Source organism: Anabrus simplex, chromosome 5 (genome assembly GCF_040414725.1).
Source record: "Anabrus simplex isolate iqAnaSimp1 chromosome 5, ASM4041472v1, whole genome shotgun sequence".
NCBI classification, from domain to species: Eukaryota; Metazoa; Arthropoda; class Insecta; order Orthoptera; family Tettigoniidae; genus Anabrus; species Anabrus simplex.
In genome coordinates, this window is record NC_090269.1 from 332,990,838 (window position 1) to 333,004,691 (window position 13,854).

A 13,854-nucleotide genomic window follows, 5' to 3' on the forward strand; every position below is an offset into this window, starting at 1 on the left:
GTAGCAGAAACAGTTGGGATAAGGAACGTAATGTATATGGGGATAAACTACTAGAACTATGTACCGCAGAGAATTTATATATTCTAAATGGATGGTGGCGGGGAGATGAAACGGGAATGCTAACATATATTACAGCGCAGGGAGGTAGTGTAATTGATTTGGTTGTGTGTACGGGAGATATTTTAGAGATGGTAAAGGAAATAGAGGTATTAGAATGGGCCGAATCACATCATTCCCCGGTATCTGTTACCCTAGAAGTGTATGAGAAATAACAGGAGGAACGTAACACTGTAACAGAAAAAGATAATATTAGGATAATCAATAAATACAAGTGGTGCGAGAATACCCCAAAAAGAGTAGAGTCATATTTAAAGGAAGAAGAATTCCAGATAATTAAGAGTGGAATAGAGGTTGCGTTACTGAGTAGTAAGGTGGACTTAGCGGTAGAACTGGTAGAGAAACCCTTTAAAACTATAGCTCATGTGAAAAGGAAACAGAATAATAATAGTAAAGATAAAAGGAAAGGATGGTACAATGATGTGTGTAAAACAAAGAAAATGGAGGTGATTAGAGCCCTAAAGGCATATAGAAAAGAGAGGGACCCTAAGGTTCGGGCACACTATTGTAAACTAAGAAAAGAATATAAAGTGTTGTTAGTAGAGCAAAAGAGGATATGGCAACAGGAGGAGGCAAAATTAATAAACATAGACTGTAAGAATAATCAAAGTGATAAGGTATGGAATAGAATTAACAAAATAAGTAGAGGTGAGAGAGGATATGCCAATGTTAAAATTGAGAATGGAGTCTGGATTGATTATTTTAATAGATTGCTAGGAGGACAGGATACTTGGATAAATAATAGAACATGTATGGATATCTCGAGGGGCTTAGAGATTTGTATCCCCTGCTTAGATGAAGAAATAACAGAATGTGAGGTTTTAGAAATGATTAGAAAGGTCAAATGTAGGAAAGCGGGTGGCTTCAGTGGTATAACTAATGAATTTTGGAGAGAAGCAGTAAAAAGTCAACAAATGCTGGAAATATTAGTAAAATTGTTCAATAGGATATTTGATTCTTTGGAGTTTCCTAAGGGATGGCAGACAGGTATAATATGTCCAATTTACAAGAAGCGTGGGGAGAGAAGTAATCCAAACAACTACAGAGGTATAACACTATTGGACTCCCTAAGTAAATTATATACAGGAATTCTGGCAAATAGACTGATGAAATGGGCGGAAGAATTCTCCATCCTCCCGAAATATCAAAGTGGTTTCAGAAAACGCAGAAGAACAATAGATAACATCATGATTGTAAAAACAATAATAGATAAGTATATAAAACCGAAAGCAGGAAAATTATATATATCGGCTATAGATTTTGAAAAGGCCTTTGACACAGTCAGCAGGGGTGCATTGTTCGCAAAATTACGCCTATTAGGGGTATCTAGTAAGATGGTACAAGCATTGGAGGCAGTTTACCGAAGGGTGCAATGCAGTATAAGGGTAGGTGACGGGGTAGCATGTGGTCAAATAGATTCTTTATTGGGTTTGAAACAAGGATGTAAGCTATCTCCTATTTTATTTCTGTTATTTATAAACGATATATTAAACGGACATGGAGGTGATAACTGGATGAGTCCAGTTTTAGTAAATCAAGAAATACCAGGCCTAATTTTCGCGGACGATGTCCTGCTGATGACGTTAACGGCCGGAGGCATGCAAAAAAGCATTAATGCTGTGACAGAGTATGCTAAAATGTGGTCATTAAAAATCAACATTTCCAAGACGAAAGTTCTGATCTGTAAGAAAGGCTGTAAACGAGCGAAGAATGAACAATGGACGATTGATGGTTGTCAAGTGGAGGTCACAAATAGATTAGAGTACCTGGGAATATATATAGTAAACAACGGGAAGTGGATCCATCAAATAAAACAAGCCAAATGGAAAGGTCTTGCAGCATTATCAGTAATTAGAATTCTTGAAAATAAATTCCCAAATATAGACTATAAGATTCAGAGAAATGTCCTGCAAGCCGTAGTTAAAAATCGAATGCTTTATGGAGCTGAGCTATGGGGTGTAGAGAAAGAGTGTGAGATGCTGAATCAGGTTATAAGTAAGTTCTGTAAAATTGTAATGGGGTTACCAAATTGTACAGCAAATTGTGGAGTAAGATTAATATGTGAAGAAAATATCCAAGTAGATGTTCTTAAGAGAGTTCTGAAATATCTGTTGAGATTGAAAGGAAGAGAGGGTGGCGAGCTTCTGCAGATCGCATATCAACATCAGAGAGATAATATCCAGGGAGAGTATTGGTTAACGAAAATCAGAAGTATATTAGATAGGTTGGGATATGGAAGTTATTGGGAGAGGTTGGAAAGATCAACGAATAAACTAATCTTTAGACGACTCAGAGATATTCAAAGACAGTGGTTGGTATCCGAGTGTAGAAGCAAGGCGACCCTCTCAGAGTTTATTAGGATAAGGCAGGATATGAACATAAATACTGTGAGTGTAAATAGAAGAGAAATCAGGGGTTTGATATGGTGGTTAATGGGAATTTACAAGAATAGGGGATGGATTAAAGTGAAAGATGCAACAAGGTGCCTTCTCTGTGGTGAAAACAGAGAAGAATTTCACATGTTGAAATCATGTAAAGAAACCATAGCGGTGAGAAGGAAATTTTTGAATAACAAGGAACAATATATGATAAATGAGGATGAGAATGGCTATAGGATTATTAAGATGATAAGCAAAGAATGGTATAAACCTGGTAATCTCAGTAAATTGTTAATTGTAATTAGAAATTCATGTAGAAGAGTGTTGAAAGAGCCTACAATGAGGGTAGGTCATATTACGGATGGATGATTGTGTTGCGAACCGATTAGTTAAGAAATTGCCATAGGGCTATGTAGTAAAAGGAATATTAGTATATATAGCACTGTAAAGTCGATATGTTAGTAAGCCATAACGTAATTAACTGTCAAACTGTTTGTAATGAGACAGGGCCCAATGGATATGTTTCATCCTCAGCTGCTGGTGATCCGTGGCTGTAGGTTGATAACATTCACTCATTCATTCACTACTCATTCCACATATATTATTCATTCAATCATTTATTTAATTCATAATAAGGGCTCTCTCCCCAGTTACTGGTTATCCGTACTGGGAGGGATGAGTATTTTTTCCTAACATGCATGCATGAATATCCATATACCCATTCATAAATCCATCCATACATGTTTTCTCAATACAGTTAGGGAATTGGTAATTAATTAATTAATTCATTTATTCATACACTCATGTAGATAATCGTAGGCATGGCCCTTGCATGTGGAATGGCGATCCGCCTGTGCAAAGGGCACTATTTTAGATAGGGAATCATAGCCAATTAATTAATTCATTCATTAATTCATACACTTATGTAAGGCTATAACCGAAGTAGGACGGGATAGGACGGGCCTATCCCAATCGAATATGTAGAGTGATCTAAATGCAACAGAGAAAGAAGAATAGGGAGGGGGGCACATGGGGTGCGGGATTTCCGTTTACGTGTGCCTCGCAGAAATTAGGGAATGGTGAGAAATTAGTGTTTGACAGCTATTAGATCAGGTGGGGTCTTCCGTTTGGGCCTCAAGGGAAAGGGCCGGACGTGTTATCCTTGGGAAGGTGGCTCCTTTTTCTCACCAGGGGTGGATAACACGACCGGGCAGTAGTCATGCATAATCCCATCCATGCATTTATCCTGCCAACCGAATGCTCTCTCCTCAGTTGGTGGCTATCCGTGACTGGGAGAGAAGTGTTTATTCATTTATTCATGCATGCATGACAATATTACTCGGTCATGGAATCATTAAAAAAAACTCATTCATGCATTTATGTACACCCATGTATAGTGTCTGTGAAAATGGAGGAGAACTCTGTACAGACTTATGATAAATAAGTATATTAGATAGGTTGGGATATGGAAGTTATTGGGAGAGGTTGGAAAGATCAACGAATAAACTAATCTTTAGACGACTCAGAGATATTCAAAGACAGTGGTTTTCTCAGAATCTACCAATTTAAGTAATTATTACCTCACAAAAAAGCGCTTGATCAACTGAGTGTTTTTAGACCAAAACGAACTGCGTACCTCAATTAGAACGAAAGATATGATTGCTTCAATGAGAAAAAATGTTGAAAAAATGAGACGTCACATTGAATGTGCACTGATAACTTTCCTCAGAATCCACTAATATGAATAGTTAAGAGCTGAAATGAAAGAGCGTGATCCGCTGAGTGTTCTTAGGCCAGAACGAACTCCATACCTCAATTAGAACAAAAGATATGATTGCTACAAGTAGACAAAAATTGAAAAAACAAATAACTTGACGAAGGCGGAAGTGATCTATAATACCTTGTAACTGTTCCCTCTCGTCATCAAAACACTTGGGGAGATGAAAGTTATTATCCTGGGACACATGAATAACAAATAAAATATATGTGGCTTGCCCGCAAATTGCCACGCAAATAGAAACAATTAACATTCCATGGTTTCCCATTTCTCTATGTAATGTTTGGGCGCCAGGGTTACAGTTTTAAACAAAACTGTAAAACAAAATTTATATTTACTAGCATAGAGACTTATATCACAGGGGTAGGATTTTAAATAATTAACCAATTAAGTATCGCTTAAGAAAGAAAATTAACGCAATATAAAATACAAATGAATTTATTATACAAAAAATGAGATGAATCGGAAAAGTTCCTTAAAGCGTGGAGGAATTTAGAATTTACTTTACTGAATTTAATATTGCTTGCTTTATCTAGTTGAAGCTCACCAATTGCAGCTTCCGTTGAAGTCATCTGGTTTCCGTGGTTACTCGTTCTCTTCTTCTTGATGTAGAATTTGCTGCGTGGGCATCCTTCCTTCCTTCTCTGATGTAGTATGGGCTATCTGGACTAGCACTCCATATTTGTCTTTAAATTAGACATTGGCCCTATACTTGTAAAAACTGATCAGCGTTGATCGTATGAGGAGAAAATTCAGAGATATGAATTTTTCCATATTAGTAGAAATCTCAAACCAACTGAGCTATACTATTTATACGGTTCAGACTTATACCAAAATTCCGTAGACTTGAACTAAACATAGTTCTTCGTCCAGAATATATACTGAAAATATCACAAGCCGTAAGCTTGTTTCGTCTCACGCAGATCCGATAACATTACCTCAACTAAGTACTGTATCGAAGCGACAACACATTGTACAAAAAAACTATGTCGCGGAGCGACCACACACTGTTTCACAAATCAAATAACGTCGTTCAAAGTAGATGTTCACAGTAGAAGTAGTAGTGATGGAGTATCTGTAAATATCTCGCTCCGCACTTGATGATATCACCAGAGTCCCCCACTCTTGGTAGCAGCTCAATCTCAGATCTCTATATAACGAAACATCTGATTCGTAGATCGCATTATCATCTCCCCTTCTCTTCTTTATTGTCGAGTGCAGTAGGCGTGGGGATGATGTACTCTGCTGGTATGCAAGCCTCGCGCACGGGTCACTGTTTACTGCCTTCCCCAAACCCATGAGTCACGCAAAATCCCCAGCTTTAAGAATAACCCTCCGTATACACAAATATGAGATGAAATGAAAACAACTATGCTTCAACATATTGACCGTATTTACAACATAATGAATTCCTATCCTACATAATATAATAATTTAATTTAAATAATAAAACGATGTTATCATATATACAATATGTTTCCTAAACGTCTTGATTACAAATGATTGACGTTGAATAAATATGGTATTACGAATAATTGCCGATGGCGGATAAACTTGATATCAAATGATATCGCGTGAAATAATATTATATTAAATTAGTAGGGCTGGAGAAGCCTGGACGGTTACAACCTGATGATAAATCTGTGCATGAATACCTTTCAGATTAAGAAAACATGAAGGAAATCGACCGGATAGAATGGCCGGACTGACTGACTTAATTTTTCATATTTTTTTTTAATACATAGATGCCAACACAATTAGCTGCAGAAATTCAGAGGAAACCTAAAATTTCTGTCTATGTCTGTAGAGAGTAGCCATATTTCACAAAAAGATGTGTGAAAAACATTTTTGGTGAAGAATGATGGCGAGGTTGAATTTGACTGAAGCTAATAGAAGTCTTTATAGAGCTCATGAATTAATTCTTAACTTATTTCCAATTATTTTTGAATGTATTTATGCATCCGTATGTACTGAAGTTTGTTAGTTATGTTTCAACTAAGAACGTGTTTCATTTGTTTCAGAATGCTTTGGTAAGAAGACAATGAGCTACTGAAATAAAAGCTGAAGTCTGTTTAGAATGAGTGTATTCATTTCGACTTCCGGAATCTCCTTATGTCTGTCCTTCCTGTTGTAGTTCACCTGAGAATAAGAGTCCTAATGTCTTATCCTGTCCTGGACGTTCGATATCTCATCGGTAGACCTCAGAATTTTAGGCTGGAAGTATCAAAATATTATTATTATTATTATTATTATTATTATTATTATTATTACTATTATTATTTACACTTTGTCTGACATCGCACCGGCACAGATAGGTCTTATTGTGAAGATGGCATAGGAAAGGGCTATCATTGTGAAGCAAGCGACAATGGCCTTCATTAAAGTACAGCACCAGCAATTGCCTGGTATGAAAATGGGAAAGCACACTGGGTTCAAACCCGCTATCTCCAGAATGCAAGCTCATGGCTATGGGATTGAAACCGCTCGGCCACTTGCATTGAAATATCATCTTTGAAATGCCTGAACATGGCTACAAAAATACTATGTCAGGCCATAAAAACGGTAAGTATCTTTACAAATTCACATTACAAATTATATTTTTCGGCATTAAAACATAGTTTAATTCATTATATTAGAAGCACAATAAATCTGGAACGTACGAAAATTAGATTCACAGAAGAATGTACTGAATGCAAATTATAAATTCTTAACGAAGATGAAAGACTCCATGGCCTCGAATGTTCTAATACCGTTGCGGTCATATAAGAACAGGAGCTGACGTAGGGAGGTCGGATAGCATAGATGAAAATGAGGATTCTGGCACAAGTAAGTTGAAGCAATGCCAGGACACAGCTCAGGGCCCACAGGTCACCAACTCACTCTCCCTAGTTCATAGCCCTCCCAACACATGTTTACTGCCGGTTTTCTGTTCATAACTCTCCAGCGAATGCAAAATGAAGAACCCGGCTTCAAGGTGCATGTAGACGCCCTTCCACCTATGTTAAAAATTTCAGACCACTGAGTGCCGTAGATTTGGCTCGGCACACATACTGACACACACAACTGCGTTTTATTATTATAAATAGATTCCACTTTACCAGCTCCAACACGACAGGAAGGAAAAACAATTTACATTCTTATTCTTCTACCACTTTTCCCACACTTGTGGGGTCGTGCTTCCGAACTATGTCGCATGTGTGGATTTGGCCCTGTTTTACGGCCGGATACCATTCATGACGCCAACTCTGTGAAAAGAGATTAATTTACTATTGCGTGTTTCTTTGGTGGTTGACAGTGCGGTGTGATCTCTGAATATGAATGAGAAAAACACAAATACCCAGTCCCCAAGTCAGAAGATTTTCTGGATGTGAGCTTCCATCCGGGAGATAGTGAGTTCGAATCCCACTGCCGACAGTCCTCAAGGTTTTCCGTGGTTTCCCATTTTCACACCAGGCAAATGCTGGGGCTGTACCTTAATTATGGCCACGGCCGCTTCCTTCCAACTCACAGGCCTTTCTTATCCCATCATCACCATATGACCTATCTATGTCGGTGCGACGTAAAGCCACTAGCAAAAAAATAATAAACGTAGGAGAAGGGTAGCGGCTAACTACTACGAATGAGAGTCCAAGTATCTGCCAAAATAAAAGTTTATTAACTCTTGGTGAAACTCTGAAACAAATTCAATTCATATAAATACATATCAAATAATATAATAATGAGGCAATATAATATTTGATCTGGATGTTTATGAAGGAAACGTTGTGAGTTGTGCTGTCGAGGGTAAGACGTAATACACCTGTAAAAGAATGTTCTTATCATGGTGATTAGCGTGTGAAAACAAGTTGCCGACAATTAACAGTTGGATTTATCACAAAACAATAAGGACATCTCATTGGAGCCTATGCTATCGCACGTCTTTCCCTCTGGACTAAACTACAATATCCCTAAACGAACAACATGAAATTACCAAAATGTCCTAGATCGTGAATGGATTCAGGATATGAAAAACACATTAAAAGAGACCACAAAGCAGAAATTGTGTCACCCATAACCACAATTATCACACATCAAACAAAACACACTCGAATCTGGAAATATTACTGTGTCTATTTCCTACAATAAAACGTGAAATCGAAATTAAACAACATGTTCGAATAAGTTAATCTATTCCTTGTCACAATTTAAACACATTCGCTGAAGTTCGCTAAATAAAAATAAACTCAAATCTCGTTTGATATTACGTGATATCACTGAAAGCAATAATCACAACCACCACGATATTCACGGCATAACTCGAGTGTGAGGCTTCAACTGACCTGCCATGTGAACACTCCAAACAACTATCACCGTGAACTGTCCAGTAAAGTAACTTCTCATCATCTATGCAAGCTATACTCAGAATGTAATATAATTCCTTTCTTTCGCACCCGCAATGTTTCCAGTCAGCGATGTTTCGTCTCGTGACGATACAGAATAGAATTCAATTTACAATACTTAAGTATTATCTTGACCATTTGTCAGAAATATATTTTATTCGTGAGGTCGGCTATCACAAAATGCACTTCGCTGGTATCAAATAGGATCGTCATCTAGACTTAACTGCAGTTACCTTATATAAAATGGTAATCATGGGAGAAAATCAACTTGTACTCACTTGAATTAGAAAAACCCTTACTTTCTTCAATCGTCTGGATTGTTACAGGATATCGCTCCTCTAATACAGCCTGTCTCATAAGTATTACACATCAACTTATACATCATATCACAATCCATTTTCTCCTTGCTTAAAGCTTTTTTTAAATTATAAGCGATTCCATGGACAAACAACTTTACAATGATCTGACAATTAACTTCTTGAATTTCTTCCGGACATCAGGAGCTAAATACCATGCCGTGATTTTCTATATCACAAATACACGGTGTCACAAAATTTAAATTTCCCCCAAAATGCCAACTTTATCATACTCCACTGGATATCGATATTAACCACAAATCTCGCCTACCTAACTGCTGAACACATTATTATTATTATCATATCAATTTTTAACCTAATGTGAAATTATTATTTCTTATTATTGGATGCGTTGTTACTTGACGTTATCACACTCATAACGGTTATTTTATGTTATCATTATTGTAAATTTTACCGGCTCGAAAATTATATAATTGATTTTCATTGTAATATTTAACTTCATATTTGTTTTATTTTTAATAAATTTCAACGCAATTTAACGTCTCGCGCGCTGACATAAATAACAGACAATTCGCCTCTAAAATGGAATAATGGCAAAATAGATCATCGTCATCGCAACATACATAATTCTACACACGCCACATATACAACGCGATGCTAGGATTTATTAATTAATCAATTTAAAGGGACAAGCATTTACGTTTTTAACTACAGAAACATAATATTTGAATTAGACAGACCTGTGATTGTGCAGCGTGGCGTGGAATAATCTTGGCTTCATCTCGCGCCAGCCACCGTTGAACTTGTAAGTGTATGTCCAGTCTTCAGCCCTAAGGCTGGTTGGATCCTCAACAGCTCTGCCATCAGCTGTCATAGATGGCCTAAGCATCACTGAAGACACGTACTATGGAAATGAGGAGTGAGGTAGTTTCCCGTTGCTTTCCTCACTGACGCAGAAGTTGCTATTACATATTAGTCTGCCAAGCCCACTGAAATACATGCACCAACCGACTCTATGAGCAACGTTTTCACACCATTCATAGTAGGGACTGGCTGCACAAGGAACCGCATTACTAGCATCGCTCATACCTCAGTCACTTTCATATTGTCAAAACCAAGGATAAGACAGAGACAGATCAATGAGAGTAACAAAATTGCTCTAGCCCATACCAGAAGACATAGTGCACTGTAAACACTAGGTCCTACCAGCAAAGGCTTAGCCCCTCATAATGGCAAGAGGCACTCTTCTCTTAAAGACTGCCATGTAACTACACTGATTCTGTACTCGTCTTGAAGCAACTCACATTGATTTACTTTATGAGTTTTCACAATACGTTGTATTCTGTACACATATACAACAATTAAACCGTCCAGCCTCGTGTCGAGAATTCAACTGATGCTGTTTTGGAAGGTTTCCAACTCCTTTTCCTCCATGTGTCTCACAGATGCGAATGACCGTGAGACAAAGGCTTATCTCTGCCAGACTTTAACAGTCCTCCCTTTCTCATTATCAAAATAACCTTGCCCGCAGTAATTCACAAGAGCTGTCTATGAATCTGTTGTCTCCCTATTCAGAAGTTCAGGAATCCTATAATTATTAACTTATGATCTTTCCCTCGACCGGGATGGATGTCGTAAATACAATGTTTCAATATTTAAGTTGTCTTCACTCACCATTACCACTTGGTAAAATATTCATCCATCAAGCCAACTGGCTTTAGAGATTCTCCAAGTCTACTTCGCATACTTTAAGTCCTCTTCTTAATATCCTTTGACTTATATTCACCCTCTCGGACAACTGAACGATGACTGACTCTCTTTCTTGAGGGGGGGTATTTATGCATTCTCTACAGACGCTCTGTGTGGCGTTATCTACTGTTGTGCAATCATTCCATTTGATGTCAACTAGACCGATTTCTTTGAAACTCACCCCAGAGATTCCACCTATTTTTCCAGTCGAGACGGTGTTGTTCACTTATTTTACCTGTTTCTTTAACGGGCGTAATTAATTAATTTCGTGCAGCATGGTTCCCACGCATTTTAACCGTATATCCTTGACACGTGTGTTCCACTTAGTCAGGATAATTGCTAACATCTCTTCGAGCCTATTTAAATACATTTTCACCCTGTGAAATTTAGCTACATAAAATATTTACCAAAATTCATAATTACTTATTTATTTGTTAATGAGAGTGCCGAAATCTCTCACAATGGGGTTTATTGGCGAGAATTTTATTATTAATTACCCGAGGTCTTCCGAAATGGACCGACCTCGTTCGATGTTTTGGGGGGTGAACTTCCACTATGAGTTGGCGCTCCGCGGAACGGGTGAGCTTGCAATGAAAATATGGATGCACTCCATCTTGTAGTTGAAATTCAGCAAGGTAGAATTATGGCCTCAATGTCTGACCATCAACACGATGTTACCACTTCGATGGCCTTCAACTTGTCTGAGAAGGTAGTAGCGATAATATTCCCCCAAAATTCCTGGTATGCATTATATATATGATGAGTAGAGATAACGAAAATCACAAGGTATTGCGTTAAGAGCACTTACTAACGTAAAAGTTACTTGGTAATACGATGATATTCACCTGTTGAACCTGCTACTTTCACATACGAGATTGTTGAACACACCTAAGAAATATGCAGTCTTGAAAATTTCATAAATGTTTCTTGTAAAAGGGATGCTCCAAGGTAGGTGATCCCACTCATCCTAATTTTTCCAGAACAATTATTGTGGTAGTGAAACAAGCCAGTCCTGGACCAAGTAACATTACCTCATTAATATTGCCGATGCAATTAAGTTCCGTTAAGGCCATTGTCCTTCGATTTGGCGTTATAAATGACGTCGCTTTGACGTTATATGTAATGATTTTTTACTGGACGGTTTTGCTTCAGACTTACCGTAGCTCGAAACATTCACCGGCTTTATACGAAAGGGATTAAAAGCAAATTTTCTTCTGCTAATAATAATTCCTTTGTAAAATTTTCATTATAAACAATCCAAGTACTTCAGACAAACTTGTGACATGCTCATCTCACCTAAATACTTTTGTATAGTTCGATACATCGATCCTTCTTTTCTGAACAGCCATCAGTAAATCGCTCCTTAAAATTTACGTAACGGAAAGAATATTGTATTTCATCCAGCAAACTGAGAATCTCTAATGGGTATTGTGAACTTCAGCACTGCATTTTAATGTGAAATTTCATCAAAATGGATTACTTAAACCGGTTTAAGGCAGTCATTAGCGTATGCAGGCTAGGTACTATGCCTTAATTCTAACGAAGAGTTAATACATATATGATTAAGCTGTCAGTAGTAACCAATCCCAATATAATATTGATGTGGTTAAAAATAACATGTTTCGCTATCATAATGGAATAAAACATGACTTTTCAAATACAATAACTGTGATTCTCAGTTTGCTTGATGAAATAAAATATTCTTTCCGCATATGAATGTCAGTACGCGAGTGTTGCCTATTTTCTATTGCTACTTAACAAGTGCTAAAAGATAAATTCTAGGAATTTACATAAACTTTTTACCTCACCATTTATCAACCTCGTACAATTTCTTCTATTACTGTCATGTCACAATATTTTCTATGTAAGCATATCTTCTGTAATTTGGAACTCTCGTAGGACCTCTTCAGTTTTCTTCAAATAGTACTCTTTTGTTTCCTTATTGCAGAAATTATCGAAGATGCTTTCAGTTATCCTTTTCGGGTCCATTCTTATGATATGGACATAGAAGTCAATTCTCCTTTCCCATATTGCGTCGGTAATCTTTTCTGTTTTTCTGTACAGTATTTCATTGTTGATGTGTGGAAGTTCGTTATTATGGAATCTGTGGCCTATAATTTCTGTTTTGGAGGTATTTTAATGTTGGTTATTATTTTGGTCTTTCCAAATGCGATTTTGAGACCTATATTCTCTGCTTGCTTCAGCAGTCCTATGGACTGCGCCTTGGCTGCCTCCCATGTCTTAGCTAGTAAGGCCATGACGTCTGCGAAACTTAAACATTTGATCATGATACCCTTGTTTACCGATCCCAATCCATTTCCACCACTGGTTGTCTTATCCCATTCTCTGACTACCTTCTCAAAAGCTCAGCTGAATAGTATAGGGGACAGTCCACCACACTCTCGGACATCAGTCTTGGTCTCAAAAGGAGCCGACAATTCCACCTTGAATTTGACTTTGGAAAATGTATTAGTGAGAATTTCCCTAATTAGGTTAGTTGTTTTGTTGTCCAGATCGAATCATTTGAGTACAGATACGAGATTTTTCCGGTCTAGTGAGTCATACGCCCTTTGGAAGTAAATAAAGGTGATGACATACTTTTTTCCCTAGATTTCTGGTATGCTATAAGATTTTTAAGGTTCAAGATTTGCTCCGGACAGGATCTCCCCTTTCTGAATCTCGCCTGATATTCTCCCAGTTAATTATCAAACTAGGGTTCCGTTTTGTTAAGTAAAACCTTTGAAAATATCTTATATGTAATATCCAAAATTGATATGCCTCTATAGTTTTGGGGGTTCATTTTATACCCCTTCTTGTGGATTGGGTGGATAAGGGCCATCCTCCATTCTTCTGAAATTCATTCTTTGACCCAGATTTCATCAAAAAACTTTTAGGGGTTCTGTTGCTTCTTTGTTGGTCATATTCCAAAGTTCGGCTGTGATCTGGTTTTTTCCGATGCTTTGTTGATTTTAAGTCTCGATATGATCTTTACTAGTTCCTCGAAGGTTGGCGACTGTGAGTCTGGATTAGTATTTTTTGGAACGTTAAATGTAATTTTTTCAACTCGCGTTTCAACTCGTCTAGTATCCTGCAGTTATCCCTGTTGATATGTGCTATATTTTCGACCCTGTCCCGTA